At 38.6% G+C, this 23,726-nt stretch overlaps 1 protein-coding gene across 1 annotated transcript in view; it reads right to left on the reverse strand.

The window, feature by feature from the left end:
- The window catches only part of IL13RA2 (interleukin 13 receptor subunit alpha 2), a gene marked incomplete at its 3' end in the record, with an annotated part of 98,408 nt that extends 80,555 nt beyond the window's left edge, over positions 1-17,853 (reverse strand). The window contains exon 1 of the mRNA XM_079765473.1: positions 17,804-17,853. The remainder of the gene's footprint in view (positions 1-17,803) is intronic.
- Positions 17,854-23,726: the final 5,873 nt, after the last annotated feature.

A 23,726-nucleotide genomic window follows, 5' to 3' on the forward strand; every position in this document is an offset into this window, starting at 1 on the left:
AGATTTCAACCACTCTCATAAGGGACACATTCAAGAGGCAGACTCAGTGAGCACCAAAGCCCTACTGTGTCTCCAGCACAGCAATTCTTCCGTTATAGACACAGCAGGCCCTCACAACAAATTGGACCGGAGGTCAACTCTTCCCATTGTACCAACAGCAATCAGGGCTTTTAACTACACCAAGACTTTTCACTCAGCCCACAAAGGGAAGTACCAAGAGCGACCACCTAGGGTGATTGGGGAAGCTGAGCTACCGGCCCCTATAGGTCACCGACCACACAAAGCCACTCCATCAACACAGGGAGGCAGCCAAAATGTGGAGACATCGAAGTATGTCACAAGTAGGAGAGATAGATGAAAGCAAACTAATGGACGACATAGTGTTCGGAACCATATTTATAAGGTTACTCAAGAATCTTCTAAAAACCGCTGAGAAACTTGAAGAGACCTTCAAGGACCTAAATGAGAATACCAAAAAAATGGAAAAGGACCAGTCAGAAATTATGCATACACTGTCTGAAATAAAGAATATACAGAGTAGACCACCGCACCTGAAGAGTCAAACCAAAGATCTGGAATATGAGGAAGAAAAATACACCCAACCAGAGAGGCAGAAAGAAAGAAGAATCCAAAAGTGTGAGGATAGCATAAGGAGCCTCCGGGATGGCTTTAAGCATACCAATATCCGAATTTTTGGGGTGCCAGAAGAGAGAGAGCAAGATACTGAAAACCTATTTGAAGAAATAATGACAGAAAACTTCCCCCACCTGGTGAAAGAAATAGACTTAGAAGTTCAGGAAGCGCACAGAACCCCAAACAAGAGGAATCCAAAGAGGACCACACCAAGACACATCATAATTAAAATGCCAAGGGCAAAAGACAAAGAGAGAATCTTACAAGCAGCAAGAGAAAAACAGTTAGTTACCTACAAGGGAGCACCCATACGACTGTCAGCTGATTTCTCAACAGAAACTATGCAGGCCAGACGGGAATGGCAAGAAATATTCAAAGTGATGAATAGCAAGAACCTACAACCAAGACTACTCTACCCAACAAAGTTATCATTCAGAATTGAAGGGCAGATAAAGAGCTTCACAGATAAGAAAAAGCTAAAGGAGTTCATCACCACCAAACCAGTATTATATGAAATGCTGAAAGGTATTCTTTAAAAAGAGGAAAAAGAAGAAAAAAGTAAAGATAAAAATTATGAACAACAAATACATATCTATAAACAAGTGATTCTAAAAATCAAGTGAATTAAAAATCTGAGGAACAGAATAAACTGGTGAACATAATAGAATCAGAGGCATAGAATGGGAGTGGATTGATAATTCTCAGGGGGAAAGGGGTGTCTGTGTGGGTGGTATGGGAAGAGACTGGACAAAAATCATACACCTATGGATAAGGACAACGGGTGGGGGGAGGGAACCGGGTGATGGGGAGATATGGGGGGAAAAAGGAGAAACAATTGTAATAATCTGAACAATAAAGATTTATTTTTAAAAAAATAAATAAAAAATAAATAAAAGCCTAAGCAACCCAACGACCGAATAACTGGTCAACCAGTCGCTATGATGCGCACTGACCACCAGAGGGACAGACGCTTTATCCAGGAGCGGCCCCCTGGTGGTCAGTGCACTTCCACAGCAGGAGCGCCACTAAGCTGACCTTTGGGAAACAGACGCCAGGTTCATGGCTGACAAGCAAAGCTGCAGCTGTGCTACCAAGCAGCAGGGGCAGGCACAGTGGGGCCAGGATAAGTGGGAGTAGCATGGTTACCACTGGGGCTCTGCCCCAACCGCCTGACACTTGGCGCACAACTACATCTCTCAGTCCCGGATTGTGAGATAGCACAGGCCAGGCTGAGGGACACCACCAGTGCATGAATCCGTGCACCAGGCCTCTAGTATTGAATAATAGTGGTGAAAGCAGACATCCCTGTCTTGTTTCTGTTCTTAGGGGAAGTGGTTTTAGTTTTTGCCCATTGAGTATAATTTTGGCTGTGGTTTGTCATTTATGGCCTTTATTATGTTGAGTTATGATCCCTTTATTCCAACTTCGCTGACAGTTTTTATCAAAAAGGGATGTTGGATTTTGTCAAATGCTTTTTATGTGCAAATTGATATGAACATGTGATTTTTGTCTTCCAGTTTGTTTATGTGCTGTATCACATTTATTGATTTGACAATACTGTACTAGCCTTATATCCCAGTACTAAATTACACTTGGTCATAGTGTATGATCTTTCCAATGTAATGCTGGATCCAATTTGCTAATATTTTGTTGAGGATTTAAGCATATATGTTCATCAGAGATATTGGCCTGCAATGCTCTTTCTTTGCAGTGTCTTTATCTGGTTTTGGAATTAGGCTAATGTTAGCTTCATAAATAGCTTGGAAGTGTTCCTTCCTCTTGGATTTTTTAGAATAGTTTGAGGAGGATAGCTGTTAGTTCTTTTTTGAATGTTTGGTAAAACTCCCCTGTGAAGCCACCAGTGATGTTTGCTGGGAGTTTTTTTTACTACTGCTTCAATTGCATCAGTAATTATGGGCCTATTCAAGTTTTCTGATTCTTCCTGATTGAACTTTGGAAGATTGTATTTTTCTAGGAATATTTCCAGTTGTTTCAGGTTGTCCAGCTTGTTGGAGTATAGTTGTTCATAATGATTTTTTCCATCCTTTTTTATTTCTGTGGAGTCACTTGTTAATCACCTCTTTCATTTCTGATTTTGTTTATTTGGATCTTATCTCTTTGTTTCTTGATGAGTCTGGCTAAAGGTTCATCAATCTTGTTTATCTTTTCAAAGAACCATCTCTTGGTTTTGTTGATCTTTTGTATTGTTTTATTAGTCTCTATGTCATTTATTTCCACTCTGATTTTATTTCTTTCCTTCACACTGGGCTTTTCTTGTTGCTCTCTTTCTAATTCTTTAAGTTGTAAGGTTAGATAATTCATTACCAGTTTTTCTTGTTCTTTGAGGTAGGCCTGTAGGGATATGAACTTCCCTCTCAGGACTGCTTTAGCTTTGTCCCATAGATTTTGGATTGTTGTGTGTTCATTTTAATTTGTTTCCAGGAAGATTTTTTTATTTCTTTCTTCAGCTCTTTGGTAACCCATACATTGTTTAATAATGTGCTAGTTAGCTTCCATGTGTTTGAATGTTTCTGAGTGTTTTTATTATAGTTTATTTTTAACTTCATGCCATTTTGATCTGAGAAGATGCTTGATATGATTTCAATCTTCTTGAATTTGTAGAGAGTTAGTTTGTGTTCTAACATGTGATCTATCTTTGAAAATGTCCATGTTTACTTGAGAAGAATGTGTATTCTGTAGTTTTGGGTTGAAATGTTCCATAAATATCAATTAACTCCATCTGATCTAGTGTGTCATTTATAATTTCTGCTTCCTTGTTGATTTTTTTTATCTAGAAGATCTATCCAGTGATGTCAATGGGAGTGCTGTCCACCTCCTTTTTTTAAATCCTCCAGAAGTTTTTTTTTTATGTATATATTTGGGTATTCCTGTATTGGGTGCATATATGTTTACCAGAGTTATATCCTCTTGTTGTATCAATTCCTTTTATTAGGAATTGGCCTTCCTTTTGAAGTCTATTTTGTCAGATATGAGTATTGCTACCCCAGCTTTTCATCAGAAAACATAATTCATGTCTTCCACCCACAAATATAATGCCTTTTCTATCTTAATTGAGCACTTACCAGGCACTCTAGCTTTAACTTTTGAAGCTTGAAGTGGGACAGAAAAATGAGCACAAATTTCTTTTTTCTTCTTTGCAATTTCATGGATACAAGATTCATTCTTGTCATATTTCTTAGCAACCCCCAGCATATAGATTTGTTTTCTTTCCAAGAATTTTCACCTTTTCAACTAAAGGAAATATTTTGTGGCTTCTTTTTGGCACCTCAGAATTGCTGCATCACTAGTATTGCAATTTGGGGCCATTATTAAGTAAAATAAGAATTACTTGAACACAAACACTGTGATACCATGATAGTCGATCTGATAACAAAGATGGGTACTAAGTGACTAAAGAGCAGGTAGTTCATACAGTATGGTATGCTGGACAAAGAGATGATTCACTCCCCATGCAGGATAACACATTTTTTCATAAAACAACTCAAAAGGACATGCAATTTGAAACTTATTAATTATTTATTTCTGGAATCTTTTATTTAATATTTTTATGCTGCAATTGACCACAGATAACTGAAGCTGAGGGAAGCAAAACCACAGATAAGAAGGAACTGCTGTCTGTGTTCTTAAGAATAAAAAGCGTGCCTTACTTGCCTCTATAAATCCAATTCCTAGAGTACAGCAGATGTTCAATAAATATGTATCGAATGCTTCTAGTGAAGGTAACCAAAATAGGCACATTTCCTTCCTTGTTTTTTTAAAACTCTTTCACACATACATTTTATTCTACTACAAATAACTGAATGGAAAAATAATGATGACATAAATAGGTTGATATTGTTTATTTAAGCTGCTTACCAGGTAGTATGTTTAATAATCAACAATGTTATTTAGTCCTCACTGTAACCCCATGATATAGACACTATTATTGACATTCCTATTTTACAGAAAAGATAACTGATGCTCAGAGAAGTTAAAAAAATTTCCCATAGCCTCACATTTAGGGAAAAGGTTGAAATAGGAATTTGAACCAAGTGGTACTTAACATCAAAAGATACTTTCTTACCTGCACTGTAGTCTGTCACGTTATCTTCTAAAAATGGCCTGGCAATGTGTAGGGTGGCAAGAGGAAAAATTAGCCTGTATCTCAGAATGTTATAGATAATTATTCCAATCTATTTCCATTCGCCTGAAAAACCGTTTTCCATCCCTTCATCCTCAGTCTGTGTGTGTCTTTTTTTCTGAGGTGGATTTCTTGTAGACAGCAGATATATGGGTCATGTTTTCTTATCCAATCCGTTACCCTATGTCTTTTGATTGGGCCATTTAATCCATTTACATTTAAAGTTATAATTGATAGGTACTTGTTTGTCACCATTTTTATTCTTTACCCCCATGTTCCTTCTTCGCTTCCTATTTCTTTTTTTACAGCAGACACTTTAGCATTTCTTGCATTGCTGGTTTGGTGGTAATAAATTCTCTTAGTCCTTTTTTGTCTGTGAAGCTCTTGATTTCACCTTCAATTTTGATTGAAAGCCTTGCTGGGTACAGTATTCTTGGATTCAGACCCTTCTTTTGCATGACTTTGTATATTTCATTCAATTCCCTTCTGGCCTGATGTGTTTCTGTTGGGAAATCAGTCGCTAGTCTGATGAGGGATCCTTTATAGGTAACTTTCTGTCTCTCTCTGGCCGCTTTTAAAATTCTTACTTTGTCATTGGTGTTTGCCAATTTAATTATAATGTGCCTTGATGTTGGTTTTTTGAGATTAATTTTGCTTAGGACTCTGTGAGCTTCTTGGATTTGTGTGGAGTTTTTTCCCCTATATCAGGGAAGTTTTCTGTCATTATTTCTTCAAACAGGTTTTCTATTTCTTGCTCAGTTTCCTCTCCTTCTGGAACCCCTATTACGCAGATGTTGTTTTGTTTCATGTTGTCCTAAAGTTCCATTAGGCTCTCCTCCTGCTTTTTAATTTTTTTTTCTAGAAGCTGCTCTACTTGGGTATTTTTTCCTACCTTGTCTTCTAGCTAACTGTTGCGGTCCTCTGCTTCTTCTAGTCTACTCTTGATGCTTTCTATTGAGTTCTTTATAGCAGTGATGTCATTTTTCATTTCTTCTTGATTCTTCTTCATTTCCTCTTGGTTCTTACATATATTGAAGAATTTGTCTTCCATTCTTTTCATCCACCTTATGACCATTTCTCTGAATTCTTTCTCTGACAGATTGCTTGCCTCCATTTCATTTACTTCCTTTTCTGGTGATGCCTGCTTTTCTTTCATATGTGGGCTGTTTCTTTGTCTCCCCATGTTCTCTCTTCTCCACGTGTCTAGTTATATAGTTCTCTCTCTCCTTATCTCAGGCGAAATCTGACCTTTCTGTGGAGTGTAGAGCTCCTTTAAATCTGCGTGCTTGCACCACTTGGGGATTGGTGTTCTCGGGTTCGCAGCTGTTCAGTGGGTGCCGTAGTTGTAGAGTGGGTGCTGTAGCTGTTCAGTGGGTGCCATAGTTGTAGTTGTAGATTCCCCTGGCTTTTCAGGCTACCGAAACATCCACTTTTCCTTATAGATGGTGTGGTCTCTGCGTCCGAGCCGGTCGCTCCAGGAGGGAACCCAGCAGCAGGGGGGGCTGCCTGGTCAGAGGAGCCCTGTCTGACAGTCCCCCACAGTCTCCTGGAGTATAGCTGTCCCTCAACTCACCAACAAACACTCCCTGTGCGACCACACACTCTCCCTTTGTTTTCTCACTCACACACTATCTTGTAGTCTGCCTTCCCATCGGCAGCCATCTTTGATTCTGTGAAATTTACATTTAAAAGCAAAGTTGAACTCTTAATTCAATCTAAATTACATGTTGTGAGTTGCCAAATCAATTTAAACTATATCAATGTTTGTAAGAAAAGTTTGATAGCTTCCTGAGCAATAAATACCTTCACCTTGAAAATCTGTACTATATATTGAGAAATTTGTTAATCTTGTCTGAATCTTGGCATAGTTATCTAAAAACTGACGAAAACTGCTCTGGAATGCGTAATGGCAGTGTAAATGCAAAATCATAAGAGGGACTGCTATTTTGTGTAACTGGTTCAGAGGACAATGGAAGAAAACAGCATAAACATGAAATAGACTTCACAAGATCAGTTTAAATGTAGTATATTATCTATTGTCAAGCATTTATTAATCAATTAATTTCTAAATTCGTTATTATTTAAGAAAATTGAAACATACATAATAGTCAAAATAGTACATTGAAATTGCATGTACCCATTATCTAGATTCAACAGTTATCAAGATAAATATTAATATTTATTGATCATAGCATGAGAACTGATTATCCTACTCTCAAAGATCAGGAAGTATCATGTTCACAGAATCTTAAACTGGTGAGGCTGAAACAAATCTAAGCACTCTAATCTAATACCTTCTTTTTAAGCCAAGGAAACCAAGGCCCTGAACTGAGAGATGGTCTAATGAGGTAATTTAATTAGTAATACCCTATATAAGAATCAATTTCTACTCTACCACACTGCTATTTAGTAGTAATCACTTTAATTTATTTTAATCCTTTAAAAATAATTGATGAAATATGGTAAAAGCCTTTTCTCCATAAATTCATTAAAACAGACTAGGCTCTTCTCCAGATATAACCTTTTCTACCTAATGAGTTTTTTCTACCTACATTATTTTCCAAGAATATAATTTATAAAATAGCTCTCTCATTTGTCCTCTTTTACATCTAATTGCATTATAAATAGTTTTTCAATCAAAACAGCTCAAAGAAACAATCACATTGAATTTTACCATAACATAGTGATCTTTCCCAATTTGTTTCTTGATAATGCTGAGACAGGAACAAACACATGATGAACTTGTGAATGAACTAGTAATAGGAAACCAGAATGTACACATGTGTGTCCTTGGATTGAGCCTTAATAAAATTAGGAAGTTAAGTCCCAGCTGGAGACTAGATAATCAACAGAATATTCCTAACAGCCAGAGCACACCAGATTTTCAGGAAAAATAAAGATCAACAATGCACGTTAATTTTCTCAAGTTGTCATTCCATTATTGGTATATAGGTTTTAAAATGCTTAAATGGGTTACCAAATCAGGTTTCAAAACCATCTCACCTATTAAACTTTACTTTTTATTTAGAATAAAATCACAGATTTTATGGATCATATTAATATATTAACATTTGCCTTTAAAGTGGCTGTATGTCCTGAAAAGAGAACTGCTGGATATTTTACACTAATACTGAGGTGATCTTGTGAACTATATTTTATATTGGCAGCATATCTTTGAAGAAAAGTTTTATTTCTTTCCTCAGACTATGACCTACATTCTCCCTAGGTTACTGCCGCTGAGTGATTCATTCATTCAGTCTTTCATTTATTCAACAAATAGTTATTGAATTCTGTGCTAGGTTATTGGGATACGACTATGAAAAAAACAGACAAATTCTTGCCCTCATTGAACTTACATTCCAGTAATGGAGATAGACCATAAACAAATAAACAGGCAAAAATATGTTAGGTATTCTGGCCAGTATGGCTCAGTGATTGAGCATCGACCTATGAAACCCCCACCTTGATCCGAGACACCCTTCAGGGCAAACCAGCTGGTCCCTACCTGTGCACCAGGCCTCTAACCTATCTAATAAAAGAGTAATATGCAAATTTACCATCACTCCAACACACAGATGGCTGCCCCTATGTGGTCAAAGATGACTGCCCCCATGTGGACACAAGATGGCCACCACAAGATGGCCAGCAGGGGAGGGCAGTTGGGAGAGACCAGGCCTGCAAGGGAGGGCAGTTGGGGGCAATCAAGCCTGCAGGGAAGAGCAGTTAGGGGTGACCAGGCCAGCAGAGGAGGGAAGTTGTGGGGGACCAGGCCTGCAGGGGAGGGCAGTTAGGGGTGACCAGGCCTGCAGGGGAGGGCAGTTATGGGCAAACAGGCTGGCATGAGAGCAGTTAGGCATCAATCAGGCTGGAAGGGGAGTGGTTAGGGGGTGATCAGGCTGGCAGGCAGAAGCAGTTAGGGGCAATGAGGAAGGCAGGCAGGTGAGCCATTGGGAGCCAGCTGTCCTGGATTGTGAGAGGGATGTCCAACTGCCCATTTAGGCCCGATCCTACCAGGATCAGGTCTAAACGGGCAATTGGACATCCCTCAAGGTGTCTCAGATTGGAGAGGGTGCAAGCTGGGTTGAGGGACACACACCCCCATCCACGAATTTCATGCACCGGGCTTCTAGTAAATGAAAAAAGCTCTATCTGTCTGTTTACATGCCAAGATTTACCCCTTGTCATTTACTGGGGTTACAAGTGCCAATACTGGCATCACTCCTTTGAGATGTGTTCCCAAAGCAGGAATTCTTTTTTCTAAAAACCCATTGAGAAATTCAGTAAGAGAAATATCAGTGTGAGAGTTCCCCTTGATATCTCCCCTTGGTCTTTCCCCTTAAAGTTTCAACTATTTAAACAGCTATAACTCAACAAAGGATTACTTGTTCAAAGTGCAGTCACACCTGAGAGATTTTTGCATTGAAGCATCTAAAGGTGGGCAACTGGGAACAAATGGGAAAGGTGAGTAAGGGCTGAGACTAGCCAGGGACACAGCTCTCAGCAGGGAGCTCATGATGGCATGGTTCCCCCTGGAGAGAGGATGAAGCCAGTAATGGTGAGCGCTCCCTTCAGCTAGGAGGAGCAAAGATACTCAGTGGGCATCTCTGTACTAATGAGCAGTATGAGTTGCAGCTGAGTCCAGAGATCTGGGCAAGGACACAGCACTAGGGTGCTGCCACGGTTGTTAGGGCCATCAGCAATTTAGACATAGAAACAAAGCCATGGAGCTCTGCCACCCTATAGACTCCCAGAGCTTGCCTCCCTTCACACTTGGTGTCAGGTTGCAGAACACATTATCTGCAAACCTGAGAATTGATACCACAGCAGCACTATCCGCCCCCCCCCCCCGACCCGAGCAAAGGTTGTGCTCTGTGACTGGTCCTGAGTTGGGGTGCAAGGGGGACCCCATGGAGGCCCAAGGTGCCATTACCAGAAGAGCAAAACAAAGAAGGTCACCGGGTTCCCCCAACCAACCCAATCCCACACATCATGGCTACACTGGCTGCAGCCAGAAATGGCAGTGTCAGCATTGGGATTTCACAGAGCTAAAAACTTGTGATTCAACACCACTTACTGGAAAATAATAGAAATACCTCTTCATATTAATCTGAGAGGTGCCACTCATGCATAGTTGCCTAGAAAGTGAAAGAATTCAACAAACACCATAAATAACCAAGGTAGCAAGGTAATTCAGAAAGAAAATGAAAAATTTCCAGAAAGCAAACTGGAACCCATGGAAATATGTGGTATAAATGACAGAGAATTCAAGATTTCCATTCTGGAAACACTCAATGAGATGTGAGAAAATACAGACAGGCGATTTAATGAAACAAATTAGTGAACAAAATGAGTAATTTACCAAAGAGATTAAAACTTAAAAAAAAAATTCTGGATATAAAGAGCTTAAAAGAGATCAAGAATGAACTAGTGAGCACAGGAAATAGAGCTGACCAGATGGAGAACAGAATTAACAGTATCAAAGATAGAAATCTAGAAATGACACTGAAGGAAAAAGAGAGAGACTTGAGCAGAAAGAAAGAAAGAAAGAAAGAAAGAAAGAAAGAAAGAAAGAAAGAAAGGAAGGAAGGAAGGAAGGAAGGAAGGAAGGAAGGAAGAAAGAAAGAAAGAAAGAAAGAAAGAAAGAAAGAAAGAAAGAAAGAAAGAAAGAAAGAAAGAAAGAAAGAAAGAAAGAAAGAAAGAAAGAAAGAAAGAAAGAAAGAAAAGGAAGGAAGGAAGGAAGGAAGGAGGAAGGAAGGAAGGAAGGAAGGAAGGAAGGAAGGAAGGAAGGAAGAAAGAAAGAAAGAAAGAAAGAAAGAAAGAAAGAAAGAAAGAAAGAAAGAAAGGAAGGAAGGAAGGAAGGAAGAAAGAACTCTATGAGAACTATCTGACTTCATCGGAAAGAGCAATTTAAGAATAATAGGCATACCAGAAGGAAAAGAGAAGGATAAGGGAACAAAGAGCCTATTCAAATAATTGATGAGAACTTCCCAAACCTAAGGGAAGAGCTAGATTCCCGAATCCAAAAAGCAAACAGAACAACTAGCTCTGTCAATCCAAAGAGGCCTTCTCCAAGACACATTGTTTTAAGACTATCAAAAATTAATAACAAAAAAAGAATTCTCAAGGCAGACAGGAAAAAGAAGAAAGTAATCTATAAAGAAAGCTCATTAGGTTATCATCAAACTTCTCAGAAGAAACTCTACAAGCTAGAAGAGTGTGGAACCAAATATGCAAACTATTGGAAGAGAAACATTACCAGCCAAGAATAATATATCCAGCAGAGTTATCCTCTAAGTATAAAGGAGAAATAAAGAATTTTACAGACATATAGAAGCTGAGAGAATTTATCACCAGAAGACCTCCATTGCAGGAAATACTCAACGGGGTTACTCTACCTGAAACAAAGAGCAAAAGGTCACAAAACAATGAGTAAGTTCACCAGCAAACTTACAGCACAAACAGGAATAATTTGTAACAATAAAAACATATAAGGGGAGGGGGTAAAGGTCTGAATTTGCAAAGGAAGATGAAAATAAGATGCACTCAAAAGAATAAAAGAACTATGGGATACATGCAACTTCATTTTCTATAAACCTAATGATAACCACACACAAAAATCCCAAACCAGGAAACTAAGATGATGGCATAGGTAAACTAAACTGCTGCCTTGCACAACAATTTCAAAACTACAACTAAAAGATAAAATGGACACCATCCAGAACCATAGGAAGGCTGGCTGAGTGGAAATTCTACAACAAGAAAGAAAGACAAAAGCACACTGAGACTCAGAGGAGCTGCGGGAGGCAGAGGTACTGAGACACGCACGTGGAGAGGGCTGGCAATTGAGTGCGTGGCTGGCTTTCTCAACTGAGAGGGAGACAAAAGCTCCCGACTGTGCTGAACTTCAGTTCTGGGAGAGACTCTAGGGACTCAGACTCATACAGGGTGAAACTGGACTGTCAGGAAAGAGGAAAGCACATTGAGACTCAGAGGAGCTGCAGAAGGCAGAGGTACCGAGGCATGCACACGGAAAGGCAGGCAACTGAGTACGTGGCTGGCTTTCTCAAGCGGGAGGGAGACAAAAGCTCTGCACTGAACTCCAGTTCCGGGCGAGACTCTGGGGACCCAGACTCATTCGGGGAGAAACTGGACTGTCTGTCAGCAGGCCGAACTCGAGGGCGGCTTTCTCTCAGAGGTGCTTGCAGTGATTACCATGGTACACTGAGACATGGGGGCTGGCGGGAAACCATTGCTGTCTGCTCCACCCTGAGACTCTGCCCTATCCAAGCTGAGCACAGAGGCTTTTGCAAGTCTTGTCTCATAAGGGTGTCTCCAGCACAGAAGTTCTCCCATCGTAGACACAGCTGATCCTCACAGCCGATTGGCCTGGAGGTCAATTCCTCCCAGTGATACCAACAACAATCAAGGCTTAACTACAACAAGACCGTGTACACAGCCCACAAAGGGGTGCACCAAGAGTGTCCTCCTCAGGTAACTGGGGAGGCTGAGCCACTGGGCCCTATAGGACACCTAGCACACAAAGCCACTCTATTAACTCAGGGAAGCAGCCAAAATGCAGAGACAAATAAACAGGTCACAAATGAAAGAAATGGAGGAAAGCAAACAACTGGATATAGAGTTCAAAACCACGGTTATAAGGTTTTTCAGGAATTTTCTAGAAAAGGCCTATAAATTTAGCGAGACCCTCACGGATATGAAAAAGGACCAACTAGAAATTAAGCATACACTGACGGAAATAAAAAACATTATACAGAGATCCAACAGCAGACTAGAGGATCGCAAGAATCAAGTCAAAGATTTGAAATGCAAAGAAGCAAAAAAAAAAACCAACTGGAAAAGGAAAAAGAAAAAAGAATCCAAAACTATGAAGATAGTGTAAGGAGCCTCTGGGACAACTTCAAGAGTACAAACATCCAAATTATGAGGGTGCCAGAAGAAGAGAGAGAGCAAGATACTGAAAACCTATTTGAAGAAATAATGACAGAAAACTTCCCTCACCTGGTGAAACAAATAGACTTACAAGTCCAGGAAGCACAGAGAACCCCAAACAAAAGGAATCCAAAGAGGACCACACCAAGACACATCATAATTAAAATGCCAAGAGCAAAAGACAAAGAGAAAATATTAAAAGCAGCAAGAGAAAAACAGTTAGTTACCTACAAAAGAGCACCCATATGACTGTCAGCTGATTTCTCAACAGAAACTATGCAGGCCAGAAGGGAGTGGCAAGAAATATTCAAAGTGATGAATAGCAAGAACCTTCAACCAAGATTACTCTACCCAACAAGGCTATCATTCAGAATTGAAGGTTAGATAAAGAGATTAACAGGTAAGAAAAAGCTAAAAGTGTTCATCACTGCCAAACCAGTATTATATGAAATGCTGAAAGGTATTCTTTAAAAAGAAGAAGAAAAAGGTAAAGATAAAAATTATGAACAACAAATACATAACTATCAACAAGTGAATCTAAAAATCAAGTGAATAAAAAATCTGATGAACTGAATAAACTGGTGAATATAATAGAATCAGGGGCATAGAAAGGGAGTGGACTGACAATTCTCGGGGGGAAAGGGGTGTGGGGGATGCAGGAAGAGACTGGACAAAAATCGTACACCTATGGATGAGGACAGTGCGGTGGGGGGGTAAGGGCAGAGAGTGAGGTGGTAACGGCGTGAAGGGGAGCTATGGGGGGAAAAAGAGGAACAATTGTAATAACCTGAACAATAAAGATTTATTATATGTAAATAAAAATCCCAAACCAGGACATATAGCTTTTAAAAATTAAGAAAATAAGTATGGAATACCACCAAACAAAAACAACAGACAAAAACACAAAGGAAAAGAACCACAATGGAGGCACAGAGATACAAAAAAAATAAGAGCCCTAGCTGGTTTGGCTCAGTGGATAGAGCGTTGGCCTACGGAATGAAGTGTCCTGGGTTCGATTCCGGTCAAGGACACATGCCTAGGTTGTGTGCTTGATGCCCAATAGGGGGCATGCAAGAGGCAGCCAATCAATTATTTTCTTTCGTCATTGATGTTTTTATCTCTCTCCCTTCCTCTTTGAAACCAATAAAAATGTATTTAAAAAAGATAAAATGGCTATAGGAAATCCTCAGACATCAATAATTACCCTAAATATAAATGGACTGAGTTCACCAATAAAGAGGCACAGAGTAGCAGATTGGATCAAAAACGAAATCATATGCTGCCTTCAGGAGACATATCTAAGCTTCAAAGACAAAGTTAGACTCAAAGTGCAAGGGTAGAAATGATTCAAGCAAATAACATTCACAGAAAAGAAGGTGTAGCCATACTTACTTCTGACAAAATAGATTTCAAGTTAACAAGAGACAAAGATGGACTTTTTATAATGATAAAGGGGACATTACATCAAGAAGACATAACACCTTTTAATATATATGCACCCAATCAAGCAGCACCGAAATATATAAAGCAACTCCTAACAGAACTAAAGGGAGAAACTGACAAAAACACAATCATAGTTAGGGACCTTAATACTCCATTGACAGCTCTAAATAGAAGATCTAAACAGAAAATCAATAAAGAAGTATCAGCCTTGCCCAGCTGGTGTGGCGCAGTAGATTGAGTGTCATCCCATGACCAAGAGGTCCTGGTTTTGATTCCTGGTCAGATCACATGCCTGGGTTGCAGGCTCAATCCCCAGTGTGGGGCATGCAAGAGGCATCCAATCAACGATTCTCTCTCATCATTGATGTTTCTATCTCTCTCTTCTCCCTTCCTCTCTGAAATTAATTTTAAAAATATTAAAAGATAAGTATCAGCCTTAAATGACACATTAGACCAAATGGACACAATTTACATTTACAGTCTTTTATCCCAGAATATAAAGTATACATTGTTCTCCAGTGCACATGGAACATTCTCAAGGATAGGCCATATGTTGGGTCACAAAACTAAGCTCAACAAATTCAAGAAGACTGAAATTATACCAAGCATATTCTCTGACCACAATGCTTTAACATTAGAAATCAACTGCAAAAAGGAAGTAAAGAAACCCACAAATATGTGGAGATTAATGCCCTTCGATATTCCCATATAGTACTTCAGAGGTCAGTGTGGGAAATAAGCAGGTGTTTGTCTTTCACATTTGCACAACATGACTAATTCTTACATTAAGTATTTTGCAAAGTACAGAGACTAAGACTGGTAAATTTTATTGATGTGTAAGAAATAAATGTGTGAATACATGGATGTGTGCCTAAATGAAATTAAAAAGTCCTGGAAGAGGGAGGGTAAACATCATGAACAAGTATCAAAAGGGGAGATGGGAAAGTGAAAATTACTAAGCCATCAGAGACCTTATTCCCACACTTGACAAATGCGCCTAAGCCTCCTGCATTTTTTTAAAGTAAGAGGAACTATTCACTGTAAATTCTTAATAGAATTCCCAAATATATTCCATTGTTGATATAATAGAGGTCCCTCCTTTGGCAAAAATGAAGCAGTGAGTGTCTCAGGATACCACATTCACAGATAATTGTGAGTCTCCAAACATTAAATAACAATGACCTGATTGACCCCTTCCCTGGTTTATTAATTTCATATTCCAGACTAGGATGCAGAATCTCAAGGACCCAGAAGGTAGAATAAAGAATTGTAAAAAAAGGCAGTATAGAAAAGCAGTTATCATTCCCACTTCTTGCTAAAGGTTGAAAAACCTAAATTTGGAAAAGGGAGTAATGGAAAATATTCTACTAATCTTTAAAGTAAAATTTTGTCACACATATAAACCTGGCTTGTGATGTTTGTAACTATTTATAAACACTTAAATATCCTTTGCACCTTTTAATAAGTATTACTGTGTCATTTTTTTTCCTGAATGACCTCGATGGTGAGATGGCCAAATGCAAGTCTTCAGAAGCCTTTACAAAGTCCTCACTCATATACCCACAAGTCAGGTAAGCATTGTAGAAACTACAGGAGGATATACAATATCTGCCTTTGAGAAGTAGAAGGAAATGAAAATAAAGGGTGAGTCCAGGGCAGTATGGGATCAAGGGCTAAGTGTTTGAGGATGGTTTCTAAGGGCATTCTGAAGAGGCAAAGAAGGAAAAATACATACTACTCTACTGAACTCCATTATATAAAATTGTTTACTAAAAAAATTTCACCTGAATGTCTCACAGGCAAGTCAAACTCAACATGTCCAAATCTGAATGTATCATCTTCCTCCCCCACCTAGAACTGATCCTCCTCCTGTGTTTCAGATTTCAGAGAATGACACTGCTATCTAGTTGCTCAATCCAGATAAGATATCCTTATTCTCTCCCTTTATTTCATCCACCACAATCAACCCAACATGAGGTCCTATCAATGCTATTTCCTCAAGCTCTGCCATCCCAGATAAGTCAAGTTCTGGCTCACGTGTTTGCTCCCTCTGACCCATCCTGTCTGGCTCCACTGGATATGTGCTGTGTGTCAGACTCCAAGAGCTCAAAGAGGGATAAAAATATATTTTCTCTCCTCAAGGCAGAACTTGAGGTGGGTCCAGGAAACATGGTTTTTATTTAGAACAATATTGGTTGATTGTGTGTAAATTTGGGCTATCTGCCTTTTCTTTCATTTAATGTTTCAGTAATATTGGCCTTCCACATTACCATATGTCTTTTAGAGTGCCACACTGCTTGACAATTCTCATTTTCTATGTCACTCAAATACTTAATGACACAGATAGACTCTTAATTCCAAGCTACATGGATGCTGCTTACTATGAACAACTTAGAAAAAATTCAATAGCTGTGAAAAACGTAATTGTTGTGGAACCTTTTTCATAAGGTTTGATGGAACACATTTAATTTCTTAACTACCATCTATAATCTTTATATATAAAAGGCTAATATGCTAAGTGTCCAACCATTTGACCATTCGACTGTTAGCTATGATGTACACTCACCACCAAGAAGCAGATGCTCAACGCACAGGCATGGAAACATGGAACAGACTGATGAATATCAGAGGGAAGTGGGGAGGGGGATGGGAAGAGATTAACCAAAGATCTTATATGCATACTAGAGGCCCGGGGCAGGGATTAGTGCACAGGTGGGGTCCCTCGGCCTGGCCTGAGGGGCTCAGGCTGAAACCGGCAGTCCAACATCCCCCAAGGAGTCCTGGATTGTGAGAGGAAACAAGCCAAGCTGGGGGACCCCACTGGTGTACTAATCCGTGCACCAGGCCTCTAGTATTTAATATGAGCCATAGAAGGTTGCTGGTTCTATTCTCTGTCAGGGCAAATACCCAGGGTGCAGGTTTAATACCTGATCAGGGTGTGTGCAGGAGGCAACCGATTGATGTTTCTCTCTCTCCCTCTCCTTTCCTCTCTCTTTAAAATCAATAAAAACATATTTTTAAAAAATAAAAACATAATATTTAATATAAGTCAAATTTCCATGATATCAACCATTTGATTATATTTTCATGCATAGTAAATTAGTATCTCTCCCTTGTCCTCCTCACCCCTTATTCTAGAAGAGTCCCCCGAAAAGTTTTCATCTCTAAAGTCAGGAAATATCTTCTGTATGAGTTTCCCTTTGCCATGTTACCTTTCCTGTGTCCCTCTACTTTAAAGAACAAACTCTTCTGAATCGTCTATCACTTTCATATGGCTGTCACACTTCTATGGACCAATAGATTCTTAGCTCTAACAGACATGCAGATACTCATGCCACCTCACCAGACAATAACCACCCAAACAGAGAAAGATTTAGTGAAGTGTGTTGTAAAGAGAACTAGACTGTGAATTAGGGGACCTGAGTTTTGGTCCTAATACTACCATTGTTATATTGGATACAAACATCCTTTTCTCAGGACCTCAATTTTCTCAACAGTAAAATAAGTTTTATGACCTTCAAAGTCATACCCTACTCTAATTGTTCTCCAAAAATATTTTAAGATTAAATTTGCTTTATTACAAATATATTTATTTTATATAATTTTATTATAAATTTTAAGAAAATTAAAGCTTACCTTTCCAAATGTGTGTGAGATTCAGCCACTTCTTCTGAATTGTCTCTACAAGTCCTATGTAAGGAGAGTAATATAGGTTAAAAGCAAATAAAATTATAGGAAAAGAACATTAAATGTCATAACTTTCTGACAATATCTATGAACATTATTCAAATAAATGCTGTTTTCTTTCACAAAAAGAAATTAACAAAGTAAAAGAAGATATACTAAGAAATTACTCAGACTGTCATGACATGTTTGGAAATGAGAGGAAACTACTAAAGGTTATAATTTGTTTACAGAAGGTCTATGTATATTTCAAATATCACTTAACCAATAGCTTAAATACAAATCATGCCAGTCTACTCCAACCTTATGCAAAGACAACATGATTCCAAAAGACCTGGCGCACTAAGTGTAGTCCTGCAGAAGAAACCGTAGAGTCGCTAGGTCTTGCTTCCACACTCTACCCATCACAGATGAATGAGACTTTCTCCTATTTATAAGCCTCTCTAGTAAGAAGAGTCCTCAGAACTTTCCTCAGGAACCACTTCCAGTGTTTCACAATCAAGATTCCCAGTTAAGTCTAACCAAAATCTCCCATGGCCTCTCTTACGTCTATTGAATCATCTAAGAAGAAAGAGCATTTGTTGACTATCCTCTCCATCTGAGTCATTGATATTTTAAGATAATTATTAAATTATCCCCCAGGCTTCTCTTCTTCTGGGTTAATGAATACCGTTCCCGCCACATTCCTCTCAGAGTACATCTCATCCCCTATGACCTATCCTCTGTTTCTGCAGGCAAATGCCTGGCTTCAGGGTTCTGCTAAGGTCATCCTGGATTTGAGTTTCTCTATTCATGTTTTGCCCTCTAAAACTCATGAGACTGTATTTAGAATCTCCATGGGGGTCTATAAAATCTGTTCCTTCCTTAAAATTTTAGCTCCCAGAATAATATTGAGCAATATTGCCCAGAATATCCAAAATAAAACTGCATTTACCACAGTGCAAAAAAATATATATTAAAAAAATTAAGTCCTGACTCCAGCTCATAAATTAAGTTAGGGCAATACAGTTTAGCTTTGTGGAATCCTTGTCCAGAGGCCAAGAAATTATTCCAGTGGTATTTCTCAGGAAACAAATGTTTAGACTCCTGGGAGGAAGCCAGAAATCTGGAGTAGTTAATTTGGCTCTTGGCTACCCCTGGTTCTTATGTCACCAAAGAAATATTCTGGCTGAGCACTCGTCTTCATTTCCGGACCACATCATTTTATGAAGTTAGATTCCTTGGAGAATTTCACAGTGCATCCCAAGGTGCATTTTATGGTCTAATTGCCATATGTTATATATTTGAAATTTGAACTTTTGGAGTATATGAAGGTCCTGCCAATATAAAAGCTGTCTTTCTATATATTACGCAATAGCACAAGAACTAATGTCTCTCCAAAGCATCTGTCTTATATTGCTGAATCAGGCTCTCAGCAGAGAAAAGAACGATTGCCCTCTGGGTTTAAACCTGACATGTCTTACAATTGGGACCAACCCTACACATAGGCAGAATAGGCATCACTTTTGTAGTGAGATTTGAGGGGACCTAAAAGATCAGTCTGGTTCAGTATCTGACTTGGTCCTTTGGGTTCTCAAATGTCTCCTTCTCAATAAGACCTACACCATGGCCATATTATTTAGAACTAAAGGTCCAGTACACCAGTGGGGTCCCTCAGCTTGGCCTGTAGGATCAGGCCGAAACCAGCTCTCTGACATCCCCCAAGGGGTTCTGGATTGTGAGAGAGCGCAGGCCAGGCTGAGGGACCCCACCAGTGCACAATGGGGGCAGGGAGGGGCGGGGGAGGTTGGCCAGCCAGGGAGGAACTGCGGGAGGGCTCCAGGGCATGTCCGGCTCTTCTCTCTCAGTCCCGATCGGCCGGACTCCAGCAGCAAGCTAACCTACCAGTTGGAGCATCAGCCCCCTGCTGGTCAGTGCACATCATAGCGATTGGTTGACTGGTCGATTGCCCCCTGATGGTCAGTGCACATCATAGTGAGTGGTTGAGCGGCCTTAGCATATCATTAGCATATTATACTTTGATGGGTTGAACAGACAACTGGTCAACAGGACACTTAGCACATTAGTCTTTTATTATACAGGCAGTCCTCGGGTTATGTCAGACTCAATGTACATTGTTTCGGGGTTACCTCGCCATCTTCCATTTACTTATTAAAAAAAGTTCCGTCATTTCGATGTACATACATATGTGCTTTATGTTTTTTGTTATTTATTTACCACAAGTAAAGGTCAGGAATTGTTATCTTTCTTTTAAAATTTTTTTTTTACTGTTTCACTTCATTACTGCTGTGTATGTGCTCCATGCAAGTGATGTAGGTGCTTATGAAGGTGGGTTCCGACTTATGGTGAAAATTGCATTACATGGTGCTGTAGGAACGGATCTCTGGTGTAACCCGAGGACCTACTGTATAAGATTGCAACCTGTACCAACCCCACCACCACCACCACCATCACCACATAGCACACCATCTCTATATTTTTTCTTTTTTCTATATTTCTGAGAATTTTATTTTCCCCCTTTTTAAATTAATTTTATTGGGATGACATTGGTTAATATGATCATATAGGTTTCAGGTGTGAGTTTCTATGTTACAAGAAATGTATAAGTCAAATCTTCTTCTCTCACCATATATTAGTACCTCCTTCTCCCCTCTATGTTTTTCAAAGCATGTATTTCCTAGTTAATGAGTTGGTTATTTTATCATTTATTGCCCATCTGTCTTCTTGATTGTAAGCTCTAACAGCAGGCATTTTTGTCTATTTTGTTCACTGATAATGCCCAGATACTTAAAATAGTACCTGAGACACATTAAGTACTCAACAAATATGTTCTAAATATATGAATGAGTTGAACAATCCCTATAAGGGATAGCTAGTATACAGATTAGCACTATGACAAGCTCTATTTTCATATACTAGTGAAGGCATCAATCATTGGTTAAATCATTAAGTTGAAAATAGAAATAGTAAGTATATATCCAATTGCATTCATTGGATGTTGCTTTTATCTATATATTTTAAGAACATTTATTCAGCTCTTACAAGTTGCATTTCATCATTATTTAATAAGATATATCTGTTTATATACATAATCACATATGTAGTATTTATAAACACTTAGACAAGGGCACACATGCAAGAAACAAGAGGAATAAAGGAGGAGAATAGTAGGAGGCAAGTGAAAATAAAATAGAGACAATGATGGATCAATTTGTGAAGTGGTAGTAGCAAGTGGTTTGCTGGGAGCTGAAAAGAGCACAAAAATGTTCAGGGAGGGGGAAAGAGAGGTGGGGTCAGAGCATAATCAGAAAATTTCTCACCTGGATCTCTCATGTACCTTAATTTTGATCAGGTGGATAAGTCAGCCTCACTCCACATAAACCTCACTCCTTTTATTCCTGCTTCTGGGAACCCTACCTATTATAAACCTGAGATTTTATTACCAAACTCTTTTCTCCCAACGTGACACATCTCCCTGGTTTCATTAAACTGCTATAGTTCATTTCCTCACACCTCAAAAAAAAAGAAAGAAAGAAAAAGAAAGACACCCAAACAAAGGCATTTGGTTACCTTACTTAACAAACTAGAAATGAAGTATTAGACTTGCCTTCTCATGTGACTGTAAGCCTTCATTATCAGGAAATTAGTTCTCACACAGAACAGGAAAGCTGCCCCATTGGTTTCCTTTTTGTGCTGTCAATTTTCAGTTCTTATCTCCAAATGAGTGATTTTTAAGTAGAACTGACTAAAACAAGAACAAAGGGAATGCTGACACCACTTTGGACTCTAAGGCACTTGGAAATGGTAAGCAATGTCTATATCTCCCTCTCTCTCCTTTTCAAAAAATCCTGTAACATTGACAGCATGTTTATTGAAACAATTTGAACTATTGAAGGAAAGTGCCAACATTTCAAAGGCTAAACACACTAGAAGACACTTATTTAATCTTCAGAACATAGTTACTATTTTTCACATCTGTCATTTTTAAAGCTTTCAAAGTAGTTTATATTTGAAAAATAATATGAATACATCATATCTTTATATGGTTTTCAAATTTATTTTTGCATGTGAGTTTCATAAGCAACCATTGAGAAAGGTAGAACAGGAAATATTCACCGCATTTTCTATATGAGGAAAATAAGAGTGCATTTTCCAAGATCACATGACCAAAAATTACCTATTTGGTAACAGAACTCAATCTGTTTTAATCCTTGCTTCATTTTAATGCTGGCTGGGAACTTCTATTTCCATTTAGCAGAAATTAATTGAGCACCTACTTCTGCAAAACCAAGAGCTACATAATCTAGATACAAAAATAGACATTATTCCTCTCCCATCAAGGACATTAGTACTTAGCATAGAAAACAAACATGTAAATAAATATTGTTAATATGGTAAGATAAGAAATTATATGCTAAGTGAAATAAGCTCGTCAGAGAAAGATAAATATCACATGATCTCACTCATTTGTGGAATATAATGAACAACATAAATTGATCAACAAACACAGATCCAGAGACGGAGAAGATCGATCAGACCGTCAAACCTCAGAGGGAAGGTAGGGGAGGGTGGGGGTAAGTAGGAGAGATCAACCAAAGGACTTGTATGCATGCATATAAGCCTAACCAATGGACACAGACACCAGGGGGTAAGGGCGTGAGTGGGGGGTGGAGGGGCAATGGGGCGATAAGGACACATATGTAATACCTTAATCCAGGCTTCCTCAAACTACGGCCCGCAGGCCACATGCGGGTGTTTTTGCCGTTTTGTTTTTTTTACTTCAAAATAAGATATGTGCAGTGTGCATAGGAATTTGTTCATAGTTTTTTTTAAACTATAGTCCGGCCCTCCAACGGTCTGAGGGACAGTGAACTGGCCCCCTGTTTAAAAAGTTTGAGGACCCCTGCTTAATCAATAAAGAAAAAAAAGAGTTAAAAAAAAAGAAATTGTATTAAGACAGTGGTATCCAAACTTTGTAGGTAATAAACTCCATTGTATTTTTTTCTTTTGAACACATCCTCTCATTAGATTTATGTTTATTTATGTTATACACATGAGGTGTCAAAATTAGCTAATATCTTAAGGTACAAAACATATTTAGGGTGAAGTTTACTGTTACTATACAGGAAAAAAATTATGTATCACTCTTCTTGTTAATTTTGAACTTCATAAGTCAACATTTATCAGGCCTAATTAGATCATGGTTTTGGGATTTGTTTTGTATTTAAACTAATAATGTGCTTGACAAAGAATGGTGTCAGTTTCTTGTCCACTTGTACTTACATAAGTAATACCATCAATACTCTTTGGAGGAATCTTTTCTTTTTTTTTTTTAGTTAATCTTCACCTGAGAATATTTTTTTCCATTGATTTTTAGAGAGAGTAGAAGGGAGGAGGAAGAGGGAGAGAGAGAGAAGCATCAATGTAAGAGCGACACATCAAGTGGCTGCCACTGAGCAACGCTGGCCAGGGCTTTGCAGGAATCTTTTGAAGTTATTTGTGAGGGTTAGTTTATTTAAAACTTAATAATGTGATTAAGATATCTAACTGACAACATGTAAACTGCAGTATCTTGCAATATGGTGAAATTAAACTAATAAAGGAGTTTTCTGTCTACTCCTCCACACTTTTGCTCCAGGATACCTCATAAATATTATATGACATCACATGTGACCCTCTCTTATCAAACAGGCTAAGTAAGTGGCCATAACATTTATTTTATAAATATGTGTGTGTTGGTGTGTGTATATATTATTTTATTAAATATAAAAGAAAAGATTTATTATTTGTATTAAAATAAATATAAATAGACATACATTTTTTTATGAGTATTCAACCCCAATGTCCATCTAAAAAAAACAAAGAACCCTATAGG

Source organism: Cnephaeus nilssonii (assembly GCF_951640355.1).
Source record: "Cnephaeus nilssonii genome assembly, chromosome: X".
NCBI classification, from domain to species: Eukaryota; Metazoa; Chordata; class Mammalia; order Chiroptera; family Vespertilionidae; genus Cnephaeus; species Cnephaeus nilssonii.